The following is an 18,124-nucleotide window of genomic DNA, read 5'->3' as shown; positions in this document are numbered from 1 at the left end:
AAACCTGGCTCCCTGCAGGATCTCGAAGGCTGAAGACATAAGAGGAAGCGGATAACGATTCTTAACTGTTATGTCATTCAGCCCTCGATAATCTATGCAGGGGCGCAGGGACCCGTCCTTCTTCTTGACAAAAAAAAACCCCGCTCCGGCGGGAGAGGAGGAGGGGACTATGGTACCGGCGTCAAGAGCTACAGACAAATAATCCTCGAGAGCCTTACGTTCGGGAGCCGACAGAGAGTATAGTCTACCCCGGGGGGGAGTGGTTCCCGGAAGGAGATCAATACTACAATCATACGACCGGTGTGGAGGAAGAGAGGTGGCCCTGGACCGACTGAACACCGTGCGCAGATCGTGATATTCCTCCGGCACCCCTGTCAAATCACCAGGCTCCTCCTGTGAAGAAGAGACAGAGGAAACAGGAGGGATAGCAGACATTAAACATTTCACATGACAAGAGACGTTCCAGGAGAGGATAGAATTACTAGACCAATTAATGGTCGGATTATGACAACCTAGCCAGGGTTGGCCCAAAACAACAGGTGTAAAAGGTGAACGAAAAATCAAAAAAGAAATGGTTTCGCTATGATTACCAGAAACAGTGAGGGTTAAAGGTAGCGTCTCACGCTGAATCCTGGGGAGAGGACTACCATCCAGGGCGAACAAGGCCGTGGACTCCCTTAACTGTCTGAGAGGAATGTCATGTTCCCGAGCCCAGGTCTCGTCCATAAAACAGCCCTCCGCCCCAGAGTCTATTAAGGCACTGCAGGAAGCTGACGAACCGGTCCAGCGTAGATGGACCGACAAGGTAGTGCAGGATCTTGAAGGAGAGACAGGAGTAGTAGCGCTCACCAGTAGCCCTCCGCTTACTGATGAGCTCTGGCTTTTACTGGACATGAAGTGACAAAATGACCAGCAGAACCGCAATAGAGACAGAGGCGGTTGGTGATTCTCCGTTCCCTCTCCTTAGTCGAGATGCGGATACCTCCCAGCTGCATAGGCTCAGCTCCCGAGCCGGCAGAGGAAGATGGTAGTGATGCGGAGAGGGGGGCAACGGAGAACGCGAGCTCCTTTCCACGAGCTCGGTGACGAAGATCAACCCGTCGCTCTATGCGAATAGCGAGTTCAATCAAGGAATCCACGCTGGAAGGAACCTCCCGGGAGAGAATCTCATCCTTTACCTCTGCGCGGAGACCCTCCAGAAGACGAGCGAGCAAAGCCGGCTCGTTCCAGCCACTGGAGGCAGCAAGAGTGCGAAACTCAATAGAGTAGTCTGTTATGGATCGATTGCCTTGACATAGGGAAGCCAGGGCCCTGGAAGCCTCCTCCCCAAAAACAGATCGATCAAAAACCCGTATCATCTCCTCCTTAAAGTCCTGATACTGGTTAGTACACTCAGCCCTTGCCTCCCAGATTGCCGTGCCCCACTCACGAGCCCGTCCAGTAAGGAGAGATATGACGTAGGCGACACGAGCAGTGCTCCTGGCGTAAGTGTTGGGCTGGAGAGAAAACACAATATCACACTGGGTGAGGAACGAGCGGCATTCAGTGGGCTCCCCAGAGTAACACGGCGGGTTATTGATTCTGGGCTCCGGAGATTCGAAAGCCCTGGAAGTGGCCGGTGGATCGAGGCGGAGATGGTGAACCTGTTCTGTGAGGTTGGAGACTTGGGTGGCCAGGGTCTCAACGGCATGTCGAGCAGCAGACAATTCCTGCTCGTGTCTGCCTAGCATCGCTCCCTGGATCTCGACGGCTGAGTGGAGAGGATCCGAAGTCGCTGGGTCCATTCTGGGTCGGATTCTTCTGTTACGGTGAGTGAATGAGGACCCAAAAGCGAACTAACTTAAACAGAGCTTCTTTAATAACCAAACATAGGTAGGCTCAGATAGACCGGCAGATTCCGACAGGACAGGACAAGGTTACAGCAAACATGACGATAGTCTGGCACAGGCATGAAACACAACAAACAAGAATCCGACAAGGACAGGAACAAAAACAGAGAGAGATATAGGGGACTAATCAGAGGGAAAAAGGGAACAGGTGGGAAACGGGGTGACGAGGTAGTCAGGAGGAGACAAGGAACAGCTGGGGGAAAGCGGGGGAGAAAAGGTAACCTAATACGACCAGCAGAGGGAGACAGGGTGAAAGGAAAGGACAGAAAGACACAACATGACAATACATGACAAGTATCCTCATTGAAAACATCAGAAGTTCTTCAAAGGTAAATGATTTTATTTGAAGGCTTTTATGTTTTTGTTAATGTTGCGTGCTGGATGCTAACGCTAATGCTAACGCTAAATGCTAACGCGAAATGCTAACTCTAGCTAGCTACTTTTACACAAATTATTGTTTTCCTATGGTTGAGAAGCATATTTTGAAAATCTGAGATGACAGTGTTGTTTACAAAAGGCTAAGCTTGAGAGATGGCATATTTATTTCATTTCATTTGCGATTTTCATAAATAGTTAACGTTGTGTTATGCTAATGAGCTTGCTGATAGATTTACACAATCCTGGATACAAGGGTTTTTTCATAGCTAAACGTGACGCAGAAAACGGAGCGATTTGTCCTAAACAAATAATCTTTCAGGAAAAACTGAACATTTGCTATCTGAGAGTCTCCTCATTGAAAACATCTGAAGTTCTTCAAAGGTAAATGATTTTTTTGAATGCTTTTCTGTTTTTTTGTGTAAATGTTGCCAGCTGAATGCTAATGCTAAATGCTACGTTAGCCATCAATACTGTTACACAAATGCTTGTTTTGCAATGGTTGAGAAGCATATTTTGAAAATCTGAGATGACAGTGTTGTTAACAAAAGGCTAGGCTTGAGAGCTAGCATATTTATTTCATTTCATTTGCGATTTTCATGAATAGTTAACGTTGCGTTATGGTAATGAGCTTGAGTCTGTATTCACGAACCCGGATCCGGGATGGGGAGATCAGAAAGGTTAACTCTGATTTGTTTGAAATTGTTGATACATATCTTTAATTTTATTACTCATCCAGAGCACAATGCCGAAAAGTACCGGTACAGAACCAGTTACAGAAGCTCATAGGAAATCCCAGGATATAGTAACTATAATACTTTAATAAGCTCACATAGTTGTTGTCATACACTCCAAACTTGCCACAGTTGTCACTAACTAGTTGGATATTAATTTCCCATTTCCCATTTCTGTACATACAGCATTCGTATAAATTCAATTTGATCAGGTTTATGCTTAGGCAGCCCTTATTTTTTATTGACATTTGTCATTAAAACTAATGAATGCCAAATTGCTTTGTGTTTTACTTGTACTCCTAGTTGTCCTTAAAACTTATCTAGGATAGTGGGCAGCATTTGGAATTTTGGGTGAAAAGCATGCCCAAACTCAACTGCCTGCTACTCATCCCAAGAAGATATGTCTATTATTAGTAGATTTGGATAGAAAACACTCTGAAGTTTCTAAAACTGTTTGAATGATGTCTCAGTATAACAGAACTTATGTAGCAGGCGAAACCCCGAGGCCAAACCATTCAGATTTTTTTTTGTTTTTGAGGTCACTCTCTTTTCAATGAGATTTCATTGGGAATACAGATTTCTAAGGGACTTGTTTGCAGTTGCTACCGCTTCCACTGGATGTCACCAGTCTTTAGAAATTGGTTGAGGTTATTCCTTTGTGTAATGAAGAATACGGCCATCTTGAACGAGGGTCTCTTCATGTGTACTGTTTGATAGAGGCACATGACCAGAAAGCATGCTTTAGTTTGTTTTCTTCCTGTATTGAACACCGATCAAATTGAAGACGGGATGATCTATTATTTACTTTAAAAAATACCTAAAGTTGTATTACAAAAGTCGTTTGAAATGTTTTGGCAAAGTTTACAGGTAACTTTTGAGGTATTTTGTAGTCACGTTGCGCAAGTTGGAACCGGTGTTTTTCTGAATCAAACGCACCAAATTAATGGACATTTTGGATATATATGGACGGAATGAATCGAACAAAAGGACCATTTGTGATGTTTATGGGACATATTGGAGTGCCACAAGAATAAGCTCGTCAAAGGTAAGGCATGACTTATATTTTTATTTCTGCGTTTTGTGTCGTGCCTGCAGGTTTGAAATATGTTCTCTCTTTGTTTACTATGGTGCTATCCTCAGATAATAACATTGTTTGCTTTTGCAGAAAAGCCTTTTTGAAATCTGACTGTTGGCTGGATTCACAACATGTCTAGCTTTAATTTGGTATCTTACATGTGTGATTTAATGAAAGTTAGATTTTTATAGGAATGTATTTGAATTTGGCACTCTGCATTTCCTCTGGCTTTTGGCCAAGTGGGACGCTACCGTCCCACATATGCCAGAGAGGTTAAACAAAAATGGACACTTAATTGTGAGCAGATAAATGAACGTCAGAAAAATAAAAATACAATTTTTGCTGGGGTCTCAGGCCTGATAGGGTTGACAGATATTTCATAATTCTGTTATTCAAATACTAAGAAACATGCCAAACTCTTTCATACAGTAGAAAATTCAACCCTTATTTAAGACCAGAGGAGGGTAGGGCTGTGGCGGACCTGAAATTCTGTCAGCTGGTTATTGTTGTGCAAAAGAATGCCAGTCTCACAGTAACTGACTGTCAATTAAAATAAACACATTTAGCATCTCCGGGCTTCCATGCATACAAGCTGCGTACTGATGCGTGCCTTTGGACCATCTACAGTGGGGCAAAAAAGTATTTAGTCAGCCACCATTGTGCAAGTTCTCACACTTAAAAAGATGAGAGAGGCCTGTAATTTTCATCATAGGTACACTTCAACTATGACAGAAAAAATGAGAAAAAAAATCCATAAAATCACATGGTAGGATTTTTTATGAATTTATTTGCAAATTATGGTGGAAAATAAGTATTTGGTCACCTACAAACAAGCAAGATTTCTGGCTCTCACAGACCTGTAACTTCTTCTTTAAGAGGCTCCTCTGTCCTCCACTCGTTACCTGTATTAATGGCACCTGTTTGAACTTGTTATCAGTATAAAAGACACCTGTCCACAACCTCAAACAGTCACACTCCAAACTCCACTATGGCCAAGACCAAAGAGCTGTCAAAGGACACCAGAAACAAAATTGTAGACCTGCACCAGGCTGGGAAGACTGAATCTGCAATAGGTACGCAGCTTGGTTTGAAGAAATCAACTGTGGGAGCAATTATTAGGAAATGGAAGACATACAAGACCACGGATAATCTCCCTCGATCTGTGGCTCCACGCAATATCTCACCCCGTGGGGTCAAAATGATCACAAGAACGGTGAGCAAAAATCCCAGAACCATACGGGGGGACCTAGTGAATGACCTGCAGAGAGCTGGGACCAAAGTAACAAAGCCTACCATCAGTAACACACTACGCCGCCAGGGACTCAAATCCTGCAGTGCCAGACGTGTCCCCCTGCTTAAGCCAGTACATGTCCAGGCCCGTCTGAAGTTTGCTAGAGAGCATTTGGATGATCCAGAAGAAGATTGGGAGAATGTCATATGGTCCGAACTTTTTGGTAAAAACTCAACTCGTCGTGTTTGGAGGGCAAATGATGCTGAGTTGCATCCAAAGAACACCATACCTACTGTGAAGCATGGGGGTGGAAACATCATGCTTTGGGGCTGTTTTTCTGCAAAGGGACCAGGACGACTGATCCGTGTAAAGGAAAGAATGAATGGGGCCATGTATCGTGAGATTTTGAGTGAAAACATCCTTCCATCAGCAAGGGCATTGAAGATGAAACGTGGCTGGGTCTTTCAGCATGACAATGATCCCAAACACACCGCCTGGGCAACGAAGGAGTGGCTTCGTAAGAAGCATTTCAAGGTCCTGGAAGGCCTAGCCAGTCTCCAGATCTCAACCCCATAGAAAATCTTTGGAGGGAGTCGAAAGTCTGTGTTGCCCAGCAACAGCCCCAAAACATCACTGCTCTAGAGGAGATCTGCATGGAGGAATGGGCCAAAATACCAGCAAGTGTGTGAAAACCTTGTGAAGACTTACAGAAAACGTTTGACCTCTGTCATTGCCAACAAAGTATTGAGATAAACTTTTGTTAATGACCAAATACTGATTTTCCACCATCATTTGCAGTCTAAGTCTAATAAATCAATTTAATATGCACAATCCCAATAAATCCATTAGCTGACAAGATTTGCCTGTAAGTCCCATGACATTATTTTATATCATATGATTTTATAGTAAGAAGAATATAATTGAACTTAGCTGAATAAAATAGAAAGGATATTTTTCCCATTTTGGAGCGAGTGTGTATATGAAGGGATCATTTCAAACAGGTCTTATGCGCTAGATTTAGAGTTATTTGACAATTTTAGTTGTGAATAATACAAACCTCAGAATGTCTTAGAAATGCATGATATGATTATAGGCTATTGATGATTTATTACCTCTGTTCCTTTAGCCAGCAGCATACCACTGCTGGATTGCTTCTGAAGCTAAGCAGGGTTGGTCCTGGTCAGTTCCAGGATGGGAGACCAGATTCGGCTGGAAGTGGTGTTGGAGGCCCTCTTTCCTCTGGTCTAAAAAAATATCCCAATGCCCTGTGTAGGGTTCTGTCTTTCGGATAGGACGTTAAACGGGTGTACTGACTCTCTGAGGTCATTAAAGATCCCATGGCACTTTTTTTTTTTTTTTACCTTTAGGCAAGTCAGTTAAGAACAAATTTTTATTTTCAATGACGGCCTCGGAACAGTGGGTTAACGCCTGTTCAGGGGCAGAACGACAGATTTGTACCTTGTCAGCCCAGGGATTTGAACTTGCAACCTTTCGGTTACTAGCCCAACACTCTAACCACTAGGCTCCCCTGCCACCCCTGTAAGAGTAGGGGTGTTAACCTTGGTGTCCTGGCTAAATTCCCAATCTGGCCCTCAAACCATCACGGTCACCTAATAATCCCCAGTTTACAATTGGCTCATCTCTCCCCTGTAACTATTCCCCAGGTCGTTGCTGCAAATGAGAACAGTCAACTTACCTGGTAAAATAATGGATAAATCAAAATGATTTGGAAAGTTGCAGAAGAAAAGCTTGAGCTCTGTTCCTTGCCTCAGGCTGTACAGCTGTTCTCTCATCAATTGATCATATTTTCAATTGAGTCTTGTCTTTACTAATATGAAACATTTGATTAGATTTAGAATGACCCATCATCAAATGGGCAGGAACAGGGGCAGGTTGAGCGCTTCAAGATCCTTGGTGTCCACATCACCAACAAACTATCATGGTCAAAACACGCTAAGATAGTCATGAAGAGGGCACGACAAAACCTATTCCCCCTCAGGAGACTGAAAAGATTTGGCATGTGTCCGCAGATCCTCAAAAGTTTCTACAGCTACACCATCGAGAGCATCCAGACTGGTTGCATCACCGCCTGGTATAGCAACTGCTCGGCCTCCGACTGTAAGGCACTACAGAGGGTAGTGCGTACGGCCCAGTACATCACTGCCATCCAGGACCTCTATACCAGGTGATGTCAGAGGAAGTCCCTACAAATTGTCAAAGACTCCAGCCACCCTAGTCATAGACTGTTCTCTCTGCTACTTCACAGCAAGTGGTACCAGAGCACCAAGTCTAGGTCCAAATGGCTTCTTAACAGATGATACCCTGAAGCCATAAGACTCCTGAACAGCTAATCAAAGCGCTACTCAGACCCCTCTTTTACGCTGCTTCTACTTTCTGTTTATTATCTATGCACATCCACTTTAACTCTACCTACAGTACATGTAAATATGACTTCAATTACCTCGGCTAACCGATGCCCACACACATTGACTCTGTACCGGTACCCCCTGTATATAGCCTCGCTATTGTTATTTTACTGCTGCTGCTTAATTATTTGTTACTTTTATTTTCTATTTTTTACTTAAAACTTCTTAAAGCATTGTTGGTTAATGGCTTGTAAGTAAGCATTTCACTGTAACATCTACACTTGTTGTATTCGGCGAATGTGACAAATTAAATTTGATTTGAAAAGATATCATCATTATGCATTCGAATAGCGAATGAAGGCCACACGCTTTCCCACAGGTCCGTTTTTCAATGATGCCAGGTAGGCTACTTTGGTTTTATAGTGGAGCGTGTGCTTAATATGAGCAGCTGAGAAATCAAATCAAATTATATAGAAATAAATATTAGAAAACGTATTTCACTTCATGCATCAACCCTGTTTAAGGAGCATGCTCTCGCATCGTGACAGGTGATATTCCACCCACTTGGTTTCCACTTGATTTTGGAAACCAAGTGAAATCTCTTGGTAAACATCGATAGTAACATGTTTTCACAACTAAATATATTTCATTAAACTGTTGACGCTCTAGCAAGGAATAAAGGAGAGAGAGGAGGAGATGGGAGTGCACGGTGGTGAGATCTTCTGTATAGGTAAAGGTAATGTGCCACCCAATTCATTATGATATTTTTTTTTAAAAGCCCTTAAACTAGGCTATTCAAAATCAAATACAAATTCAATATAACTCTGTAAGCCACCCTGCACAATAAATGAATGAACAGCATAGCCTATGGCTATACGTTGTTTCCTAGACTTGTGGATAGACATTTTGGAGTGTAGCATAGGGTAACCTGTCCATGCATTATGAATAATAATACAGTCCACACTCAAAGGCGATTACTTAAATTTGTTTAGTTTTGGAGTATAGAGATAACCCTGACTCAATGATCACATTGAATTTTACTGCGGTCATGACTCATGACTTCCAGTGGGGAGGTAATTTGGTCACCACAACAGCCCTAGAGGAGGGTCATAGTTCAGTAGTAAACAGAACCTCAGATTGTCCTTGACCACATTATTATCCTTGTCTCCATCGGAAACAGAATAGTTCAGAAAGCATTGCTCCTCTGCAACACAAGGAAGTTGTCACAGGAAAGAAATACTCAAACTCATTTACCTTGTCAGCTAAGGGATTTGATCTTGCAACCTTTCTGGTTACTAGTCCAACGCTCTCGCCACTAGGCTACCGGCCTAAGACTATATAAGTAAGGTTGAGCGATGTCAGAGTGGAACAGACTAAGATACAGTAGAATAGTATAGAATACAGTATATACATATGAGATGAGTAATCCAAGATATGTAAACATTATTAAGTGAATGAGATATCGTAGAATAGTATAGAAAACAGTATATATGTACATATGAGATGAGTAATGCCAGATATGTAAATATTAAGTGACTAAGATAACGTAGAATAGTATAGAATACAGTATATACATAGCAGTGGCGTGCCGTGGGCCTTCAGTGAAGTCCTACACAGTCCCACCCGAATTAATCCACCTCTTATTACCATCATTATGGTGCCATGGCTCTAGACACTATACATTTAGACAGAAACGCAGTATAACCAGGCGTTGCGTCACCTTGAAATTGACATTTTTATTCAGAGAATTGCAGGGGAAGAGTACAATACCTTTTCATTGTGCAGCTTCGTTGCCCTGCGAGCTTGTTCGTTGAGCTGTAGATCCACTCGGGTGTCCCCAAAAGTTTTCAAAAGCACCATTGCTTGTAAGTGCCCAGCCGTACTTTGGTGTCTCGTTGCTGCCTTGGTTAGACAACTCAAGTTTGCAAAGCCAGTGTGGCTCCAAACACCAAATCGATCACTTGCAAATAATAGGCATTCCCAGCAGTACAGTTTGCAGTCCTTCTCGGAGCCTGTGAGCCATTGATAGCGCTCGTAGTTGGAACTTTGAAAGTGGCGAACGAACCCCTTTCCCACCTGTGACAGGCTTTGTAGTGACAACCTCTCCTTACAATGTCTAACTTTTCTTGAAAAGTTTGTCTTGAGAATGGCGTTATAATTATATCCTCGACCAAATCGATATCTTCTCCTTCCGCCATTGTGGGTTGAAAAAACAGCTTAGTAGTACGCAAATTAATTCGTTTATCAAATTCAGTTTCCTAGTTCTGAGATTCTGCATAGACCTGCCCATAGGACCTGCCTCTCAATATTGGTAATCCAATCAAAAGACGTGCACGCACTACGCCTGCTAGCTGGCTCCTGTGTAACACTGGAGCCAGCCAGCAGGCGTACAATAGCCAACTCTAAAGCTGATTGGTTGACACTAAAATTTTAATTTCCATTCACTTTAAGCTACAAGCGCCCGCCCGCACAGTTGATTCTGAAGGCCTGAGGGCAGATTTTAGACCCCTGGCAACACATGATGGCTGAATATGATTGGATAAAAGATCTAACATAAAGACCAGCCCTCCAAATCTCAACCTGGGGCTGGAAGAGGAAAGCTATGAAATGAAGGGTATAACTCTTACTCTGGGGAATAATTTATTACATATTTGTGGGAAAATATATTTAAAAAAAATTATATTCTGATGATGTTTAGGCCAGCAGAGAAGGCCTTGCTGGCCCTGACGACCCACCACTGATACTGTACATAGGAGATGAGTAATGCAAGATATGTAAACATTATTGAGTGACTAGTGTTCTATAGTCAATAAACATAATTCTTACATAGGTATTCCTCTAGTCCAGATGGGATAGGGCAGTGGGCAGAGTGATGGCGATTGCATTGTCTGTGGATATATTGTGGTCAGTGCCTGCCCGCTATGCCATTCCATCCCAACGCTAAAGCACAGCTCTGTTTTACCTAAGGACCGCAGGGGTTGTTAGAACAGGACACAGGCTGAAAAAGCTCTAATTCATTATTTTGGTGTGAGAGAAACTGTGATCAGGTTGGTCACGGATCAGAAGACCAACAGACAGGACTTGGCAGAAATAGATATTTCATGGCCTCCAGCTTCTCAGTCTTATTAAAACCATTTAAAAGTCAGCTTTCAGTCTCGGTCTTAATGTCATTCTCTTCCCCCATGAGGTTCTCCATTTGCCAAACTGATGAGGATCACAGTCAGGATTCATCCCTAATGGAAAATAAATGGAAAGAAAATAAACAAATGAAAATAATCCAGACTTGCCTGCTTAACAAGAAGGCAATCAGTTGATTAATATCTATTTGTCAATCAGTTGTTCAGACTGACAGGAATCTGGACACATTCTGTATGAACTCTTCTGCACCCCATTGTCATTGCTTGTATAAAATTATAATGATTCAATATCGTTTTGTAAAGCCAACTGAAGGCATCACTGACCTCGATCTGACTACACTCAGGAGACTGAAAAGATTTGGCAAGCGCCCCCAGATCCTCAAAAAGTTCTACAGCTGCACCATCGAGAGCATCCTGACCGGTTGCATCACCGCCTGGTATGGCAACTGCTCAGCATCTGACGGTAAGGCACTACAGAGGGTAGTGCGAATGGCCCAGTACATCACTGGGGCCAAGCTTCCTACCATCCAGGACCTATATAACCACAAAAAAACATTTCACCAAAATGTATATTACAAATTATTTGTTCTGCAGTGAGCAATTTTAGTAATCTCGGGTTTTTCTCTGTAGTTGTGGCATAATAATGTCCATCAACCTTGTGCTGCTTGGCTCATTGTGTCCTTGTGAACTGCCAATCTTTTCTCTCTGGAAGGTACAAAAAAATAAATGAACGCAATCCAATCTCCTGGTGGACCACCAACCCACCAGTACAAGAAAAGTACATTATGAAGACCTGAAACGTTCCAACAAGCCCTAACTCGCTAAGATTACATAATGAAATGAGTGTTGCTCACATCCAACAGGCGTATTCTGCAGAATTACTCAATTTAAAAACTTCCCCCTTTTGATTATAACTGTCAAATATAGTTTGAAGGAGAGAATCATGCCACATCAATGCACTACTCTAGCTACTTTTCTGTCCTTTATGATACTGGCTTTCCAATCTGGTGCTCTGCAGAGACCCTGTAAGGGTTAGGTCATGAGTTGTGTGGTGGGGATGCTATTGTTTGATTTGCCGGGGCCAAATTGATATGGGAACCTTAATTAAGATGGTCCTCTGTAGAGGGGCCTGGGGTGGGGTGGGGTGAGAGGGGTTAGCAAGCACTTTTAAGAAATTAGAAAAAGAAGGGAAGGTGGTTGCCGTTTTGAGGAATTAGCAGAGTGATTCCCAGAAAGACGAGGCAAGGCGTGGTGCAAGGTCGTTGCATTTTAAGAGCTTCAAGTTTGAGCCACATCTGTGCAGACGCTGTGTTTGGAGGGGGGTTAGGTATATATATATATACAGTGCCTTGCAAAAGTATTCGGCCCCTTTGAACTTTGCGACCTTTTGCCACATTTCAGGCTTCAAACATAAAGATATAAAACTGTATTTTTTTGTGAAGAATCAACAACAAGTGGGACACAATCATGAAGTGGAACGACATTTATTGGATATTTCAAACTTTTTTAACAAATATAAAACTGAACAATTGGGCGTGCAAAATTATTATTGACCCCTTGCTGTTCTCAGTCCACCTGGCCGTGCTGCTGCTCCAGTTTCAACTGTTCTGCCTGCGGCTATGGAACCCTGACCTGTTCACCGGACGTGCTACCTGTCCCAGACCTGCTGTTTCCAACTTTCTAGAGACAGCAGGAGCGGTAGAGATACTCTCAATGATCGGCTATGAAAAAACAACTGACATTTACTGCTGAGGTGCTGACTTGCTGCACCCTCGACATCTACTGTGATTATTATTATATGACCATGCTGGTCATTTATGAACATCTGATCATCTTGGCAAGGTTCTGTTATAATCTCCACCCAGCACAGCCAGAACAGGACTGGCCACCCCTCATAGCCTGGTTCCTCTCTAGGTTTCTTCCTAGGTTTTGGCCTTTCTAGGGAGTTTTTCCTAGCCACCGTGCTTCTACACCTGCATTACTTGCTGTTTGGGGTTTTAGGCAGAGTTTCTGTACAGTACTTTGAGATATCAGCTGATGTAAGAAGGGCTATATAAATTTGATTTGATTGATTGACAAGGTAAAAATCTGTTGGTTTTTTTTCACCTTTATTTAACCAGGTAGGCTAGTTGAGAACAAGTTCTCATTTGCAACTGCGACCTGGCCAAAATAAAGCATAGCAGTTTGACACATGCAACAACACAGAGTTACACATGGAATAAACAAACATAGTCAATAATACAGGAGAACAAAAGAAAACAAAAAGTCTATATACAGTGAGTGCAAATGAGGTAAGATAAGGGAGTTAAGGCAATGAATAGGCCATGGTGGTGAAGTAATTACAATATAGCAATTAAACACTGGAATGGTTGATGTGCTGAAGATTAATGTGCAAGTAGAGATACTGGGGTGCAAAGGAGCAGGTGGCGAAGTATTTACAATATAGCAATTAAACACTGGAATGGTAGATGTGCAGAAGATGGATGTGCAAGTAGAGATACTAGATTGCAAAGGAGCAAGATAAATAAATACGGTATGGGGATGAGGTAGGTAGATAAGATGGTCTATGTACAGGTGCAGTGATCTGTGAGCTGCTCTGACAGCTGGTGCTTAAAGTTAATGAGGGAGATACGAGTCTCCAACTTCAGAGATTTTTGCAGTTCGTTCCAGTCATTGGCAGCAGAGAACTGGAAGGAAAGACGACCAAAGGAGGAATTGGCTTTGGGGGAGACTAGTGAGATATACCTGCTGGAGCGCGTGCTACGAGTGGGTGCTGCTATGGTGACCAGTGAGCTGAGATAAGGGGGGACTTTACCTAGCAGGGTCTTGTAGATGACCTGGAGCCAGTGGCTTTGGCGACGAGTATGAAGCGAGGGCCAACCAACGAGAGTGTACAGGTTGCAATGGTGGGTAGTGTATTATGGCTTTGGTGACAAAACGGATGGCACTGTGATAGACTGCATCCAGTTTGTTGAGTAGAGTGTTGGAGGCTATTTTATAGATGACATCACCGAAATCGAGGATCGGTAGGATGGTCAGTTTTACGAGGGTATGTTTGGCAGCATGAGTGAAGGATGCTTTGTTGCGATATAGGAAGCCAATTCTAGATTTAATTTTGGATTGGAGATGCTTAATGTGAGTCTGGAAGGAGATTTTACAGTCTAACCAGACACCTAGGTATTTGTAGTTGTCCACATAAGTCAGAGCCGTCCAGAGTAGTGATGCTGGACGGGCGAGCACGTGCGGGCAGTGATCGGTTGAATAGCATGCATTTAGTTTTCCCTGCGTTTAAGAGCAGTTGGAGGCCACGGAAGGAGAGTTGTATGGATGGCATTGATGCTCGTCTGGAGGTTAATTAACACAGTGTCCCAAGAGGGGCCAGAAGTATACAGAATGGTGTCGTCTGCGTAGAGGTGGATCAGAGAATCACCAGCAGCAAGAGCAACATCATTGATCTATCCAGAGAAGAGAGTCGGCCCAAGGATGGAACCCTGTGGCACCCCCATAGAGACAGCCAGAGGTCTGAGGACACACTGAACTCTATCAGAGAAGTAGTCTGTAAACCAGGTGAGGCAATCATTTGAGAAACCAAGGCTGTCGAGTCTGCCAATAAGAATGTGGTGATTGACAGAGTCGAAAGCCTTGGCCAGGTCGATGAATACGGCTGCACAGTAATGTCTCTTATCGATGGCGGTTATGATGTCGTTTAGGACCTTGAGCGTGGCTGAGGTGCACCCATGACCAGCTCTGAAACTAGATTACATAATTCTGCCCCTGAATAAGGCAGTTAACCCACTGTTCCTAGGCCTAGGCGTTGTTAACCCGCTGTTCCTAGGCGTTGAAATTAAGAGTTTGTTCTTAACTGACTTGCCTATTTAAATAAAGTTAAAATAAATAAAGAATTCATTCCTACTTAGGTTTGTGTGTATTGGTTATATGTTGTGTAATTTGTTAGATATTACTGCACTGTAGGAGCTAGAAGCACAAGCATTTCGCTACACCCGCAATAACATCTGCTAATCATTTGCATGTGACCCATGTAATTTGTCTATCTAGATCTAATATATCTAGATCTCCATAGATCTATAAAAAAATATATATATATATACACTGCTCAAAAAAATAAAGGCAACACTAAAATAATACATCCTAGATCTGAATGAATGAAATATTCTTATTAAATACTTTTTTCTTTACATAGTTGAATGTGCTGACAACAAAATCACACAAAAATTATCAATGGAAATCAAATTTATGAACCCATGGAGGTCTGGATTTGGAGTCACACTCAAAATTAAAGTGGAAAACCACACTACAGGCAGATCCAACTTTGATGTAATGTCCTTAAAACAAGTCAAAATGAGGCTCAGTAGTGTGTGTGGCCTCCACGTGCCTGTATGACCTCCCTACAATGCCTGGGCATGCTCCTGATGAGGTGGCGGATGGTCTCCTGAGGGATCTCCTCCCAGACCTGGACTAAAGCATCCTCCAACTCCTGGACAGTCTGTGGTGCAACGTGGCATGGGTGGATGGAGCGAGACAGGATGTCCCAGATGTGCTCAATTGGATTCAGGTCTGGGAAACGGGCGGGTCAGTCCATAGCATCAATGCCTTCCTCTTGCAGGAACTGCTAACACACTCCAGCCACATGAGGTCTAGCATTGTCTTGCATTAGGAGGAACCCAGGGACAACCGCACCAGCATATGGTCTCACAAGGTGTCTGAGCATCTCATCTCGGTACCTAATGGCAGAGGCTACCTCTGGCGAGCACATGGAGGGCTGTGCGGCCCCCCAAAGAAATGCCACCCCACACCATGACTGACCCTCCGCCAAACCGGTCATGCTGGAGGATGTTGCAGTCAGCAGAACGTTCTCTATGGCATCTCCAGACTCTGTCACATCTGTCACATGTGCTCAGTGTGAACCTGCTTTCATCTGTGAAGAGCACAGGGCACCAGTGGCGAATTTGCCAATCTTGGTGTTCTCTGGCAAATGCCAAACGTCCTGCACGGTGTTGGGCTGTAAGCACAACCCACACCTGTGGACGTCAGGCCCTCATACCACCCTCATGGAGTCTGTTTCTGATCGTTTGAGCAGACACATGCACATTTGTGGCCTGCTGGAGGTCATTTTGCAGGGCTCTGGCAGTGCTCCTCCTGCTCCTCCTTGCACAAAGGCAGAGGTAGCGGTCTTGCTGCTGGGTTGTTGCCCTCCTACGGCCTCCTCCACGTCTCCTGATGTACTGGCCTGTCTCCTGGTAGCGCCTCCATGCTCTGGACACTTCGCTGACAGACACAGCAAACCTTCTTGCCACAGCTCGCATTGATGTGTCATCCTGGATGAGCTGCACTACCTGAGCCACTTGTGTGGGTTGTAGACTCCGTCTCATGCTACCACTAGAGTGAAAGCACCGCCAGCATTCAAAAGTGACCAAAACATCATCCAGGAAGCATAGGAACTGAGAAGTGGTCTGTGGTCACCACCTGCAGAACCACTCCTTTATTGGGGGTGTTTTGCTAATTGCCTATAATTTCCACCTGTTGTCTATTCCATTGGCACAACAGCATGTGACATTTATTGTCAATCACTGTTGCTTCCTAAGTGGACAGTTTGATTTCACAGAAGTGCGATTGACTTGGAGTTACATTGTGTTGTTTAAGTGTTCCCTTAATTTTTTTGAGCAGTGTATATATACACAGTTGAATTCGGAAGTTTACATACACTTAAGTTGGAGTCATTAAATCATGTTTTTTATCCACTCCACAAATGTCTTGTTAACAAACTATAGTTTTGGCAAGTTGGTTCGGACATAAAAAATCCAGACAGCGGTTGAGACAAAGATTGTACTTTTTGGAGAAATTTCCTCTGGTCTGATGAATCAAAAATAGAACTGTTTGGCCAAAATGAACATTGTTATGTTTTGAGGAAAAAGGGGGAGGCTTGCAAGCCGAAGAACACCATCCCAACCGTGAGGCACGGAGGTGGCAGCATCATGTTGTGGGGGTGCTTTGCTGCAGGCGGGACTGGTGCACTTCACAAAATAGATGGCTTCATGAGGAAGGACAATTATGTGGATATACTGAAGCAACATCTCAAGACATCAGTCAGGAAGTTAAAGCTTGGTAAAATGGGTTTTCCAAATGGACCCCAAGCTTACTTCCAAAGTTGTGTCAAAATGGCTTAAGGACAACAAAGTCAAGGTATTGGAGTGGCCATCACAAAGCCCTGACCTCAATCCTATAGAAAATCTTTGGGCAGAACTGAAAAAGGGTGTGTGAGCAAGGAGGCCTACAAACCAGACTCAGTTACACCAGCTCTGTCAGGAGGAATGGGCCAAAATTCACCCAACGTTTTGTGGGAAGATTGTGGAAGGCTAACCGAAAAATTTGACCCAAGTTAAACAATTTAAAGGCAATGCTACCAAATACTTATTGAGTGTATGTAAACTTCTGACCCACTGGGGATGTGATGAAAGAAATCAAATCTGAAATAAATCATTCTCTCTACTATAATTCTGACATTTCACATTCTTAAAATAAAGTGGTGATCCTAACTGACCTAAGACAGGGAAACTTTACTAGGATTAAATGTCAGGAATTGTGAAAAACTGAGTTTAAATGTATTTGGCTAAGGTGTATGTAAACTTCCAATTTCAACTGTATATACACACACACACAGTGCCTTCGGAAAGTATTCAGAACCCTTGACTTTCCACTTTTTTTTTTACTTTACCTTCTTATTATAAAATAGATTTTTCCTCATCAATCTACACACAACACACAATAATGACAATCGAAAACAGTTTTTTTGAATTTTTTGCAAATTTATGAAAGATAAACAAACCTTATTTAGGTAAGTATTCAGACTCTTTGCTATGAGACTAGATATTGAGCTCAGGTGCATCCTGTTTCCGTTAATCATCCTGGAGATGTTTCTACAACTTGATTGGAGTCCACCTGTGGTAAATTCAATTGATTAGACATCATTTGGAAAGGGACACACCTGTCTATATAATGTCCCATAGTTGACAGTGCATTTCAGAGCAAAAACCAAGCCATGAGGTCCAAGGAGTTGTCTATAGAGCTCCGAGACAGGATTTTGTCGAGGCACAGATCGGGTACCAAAACATTTCTGCAGCATTGAAGGTCACCAAGTACACAGTGGCCTCCAAAGGTGCTTCAACAAAGTACTGAGTAAATGGTCTGAATATTTATGCAAATTTTATATATATATATATTTTTTTAATAAACTGGCAAAAATGTATAAAAACATGGTTTTGCTCTGCCATTATGGGGTATTGTGTGTAGATTGATGAG

The 18,124-nt window shown here is 43.0% G+C and overlaps 1 long non-coding RNA gene across 2 annotated transcripts in view; it reads left to right on the top strand.

Annotated features, from left to right (window-relative positions):
* Positions 1–2,184: 2,184 nt before the first annotated feature.
* LOC149970415 (uncharacterized) overlaps positions 2,185–18,124 on the top strand; it is a 111,081-nt gene continuing 95,141 nt past the window's right edge. Inside the window, exons 1-2 of one of the 2 annotated variants that reach the window (XR_016493329.1) lie at positions 2,185–2,218; positions 2,587–2,648. This is a non-coding gene — a long non-coding RNA (uncharacterized LOC149970415). Of the gene's footprint in view, positions 2,219–2,275; positions 2,649–18,124 lie in introns of those variants that run through there. The other variant, XR_016493328.1, reaches the window with a different exon arrangement.

The sequence above is a fragment of the Oncorhynchus mykiss genome, chromosome 29 (assembly GCF_057628025.1).
Source record: "Oncorhynchus mykiss isolate SJ-2025 chromosome 29, ASM5762802v1, whole genome shotgun sequence".
NCBI classification, from domain to species: domain Eukaryota; kingdom Metazoa; phylum Chordata; class Actinopteri; order Salmoniformes; family Salmonidae; genus Oncorhynchus; species Oncorhynchus mykiss.
Note: the sequence above shows the minus strand (reverse complement) of the source record. Positions and strands in the feature narration are given on the sequence as shown.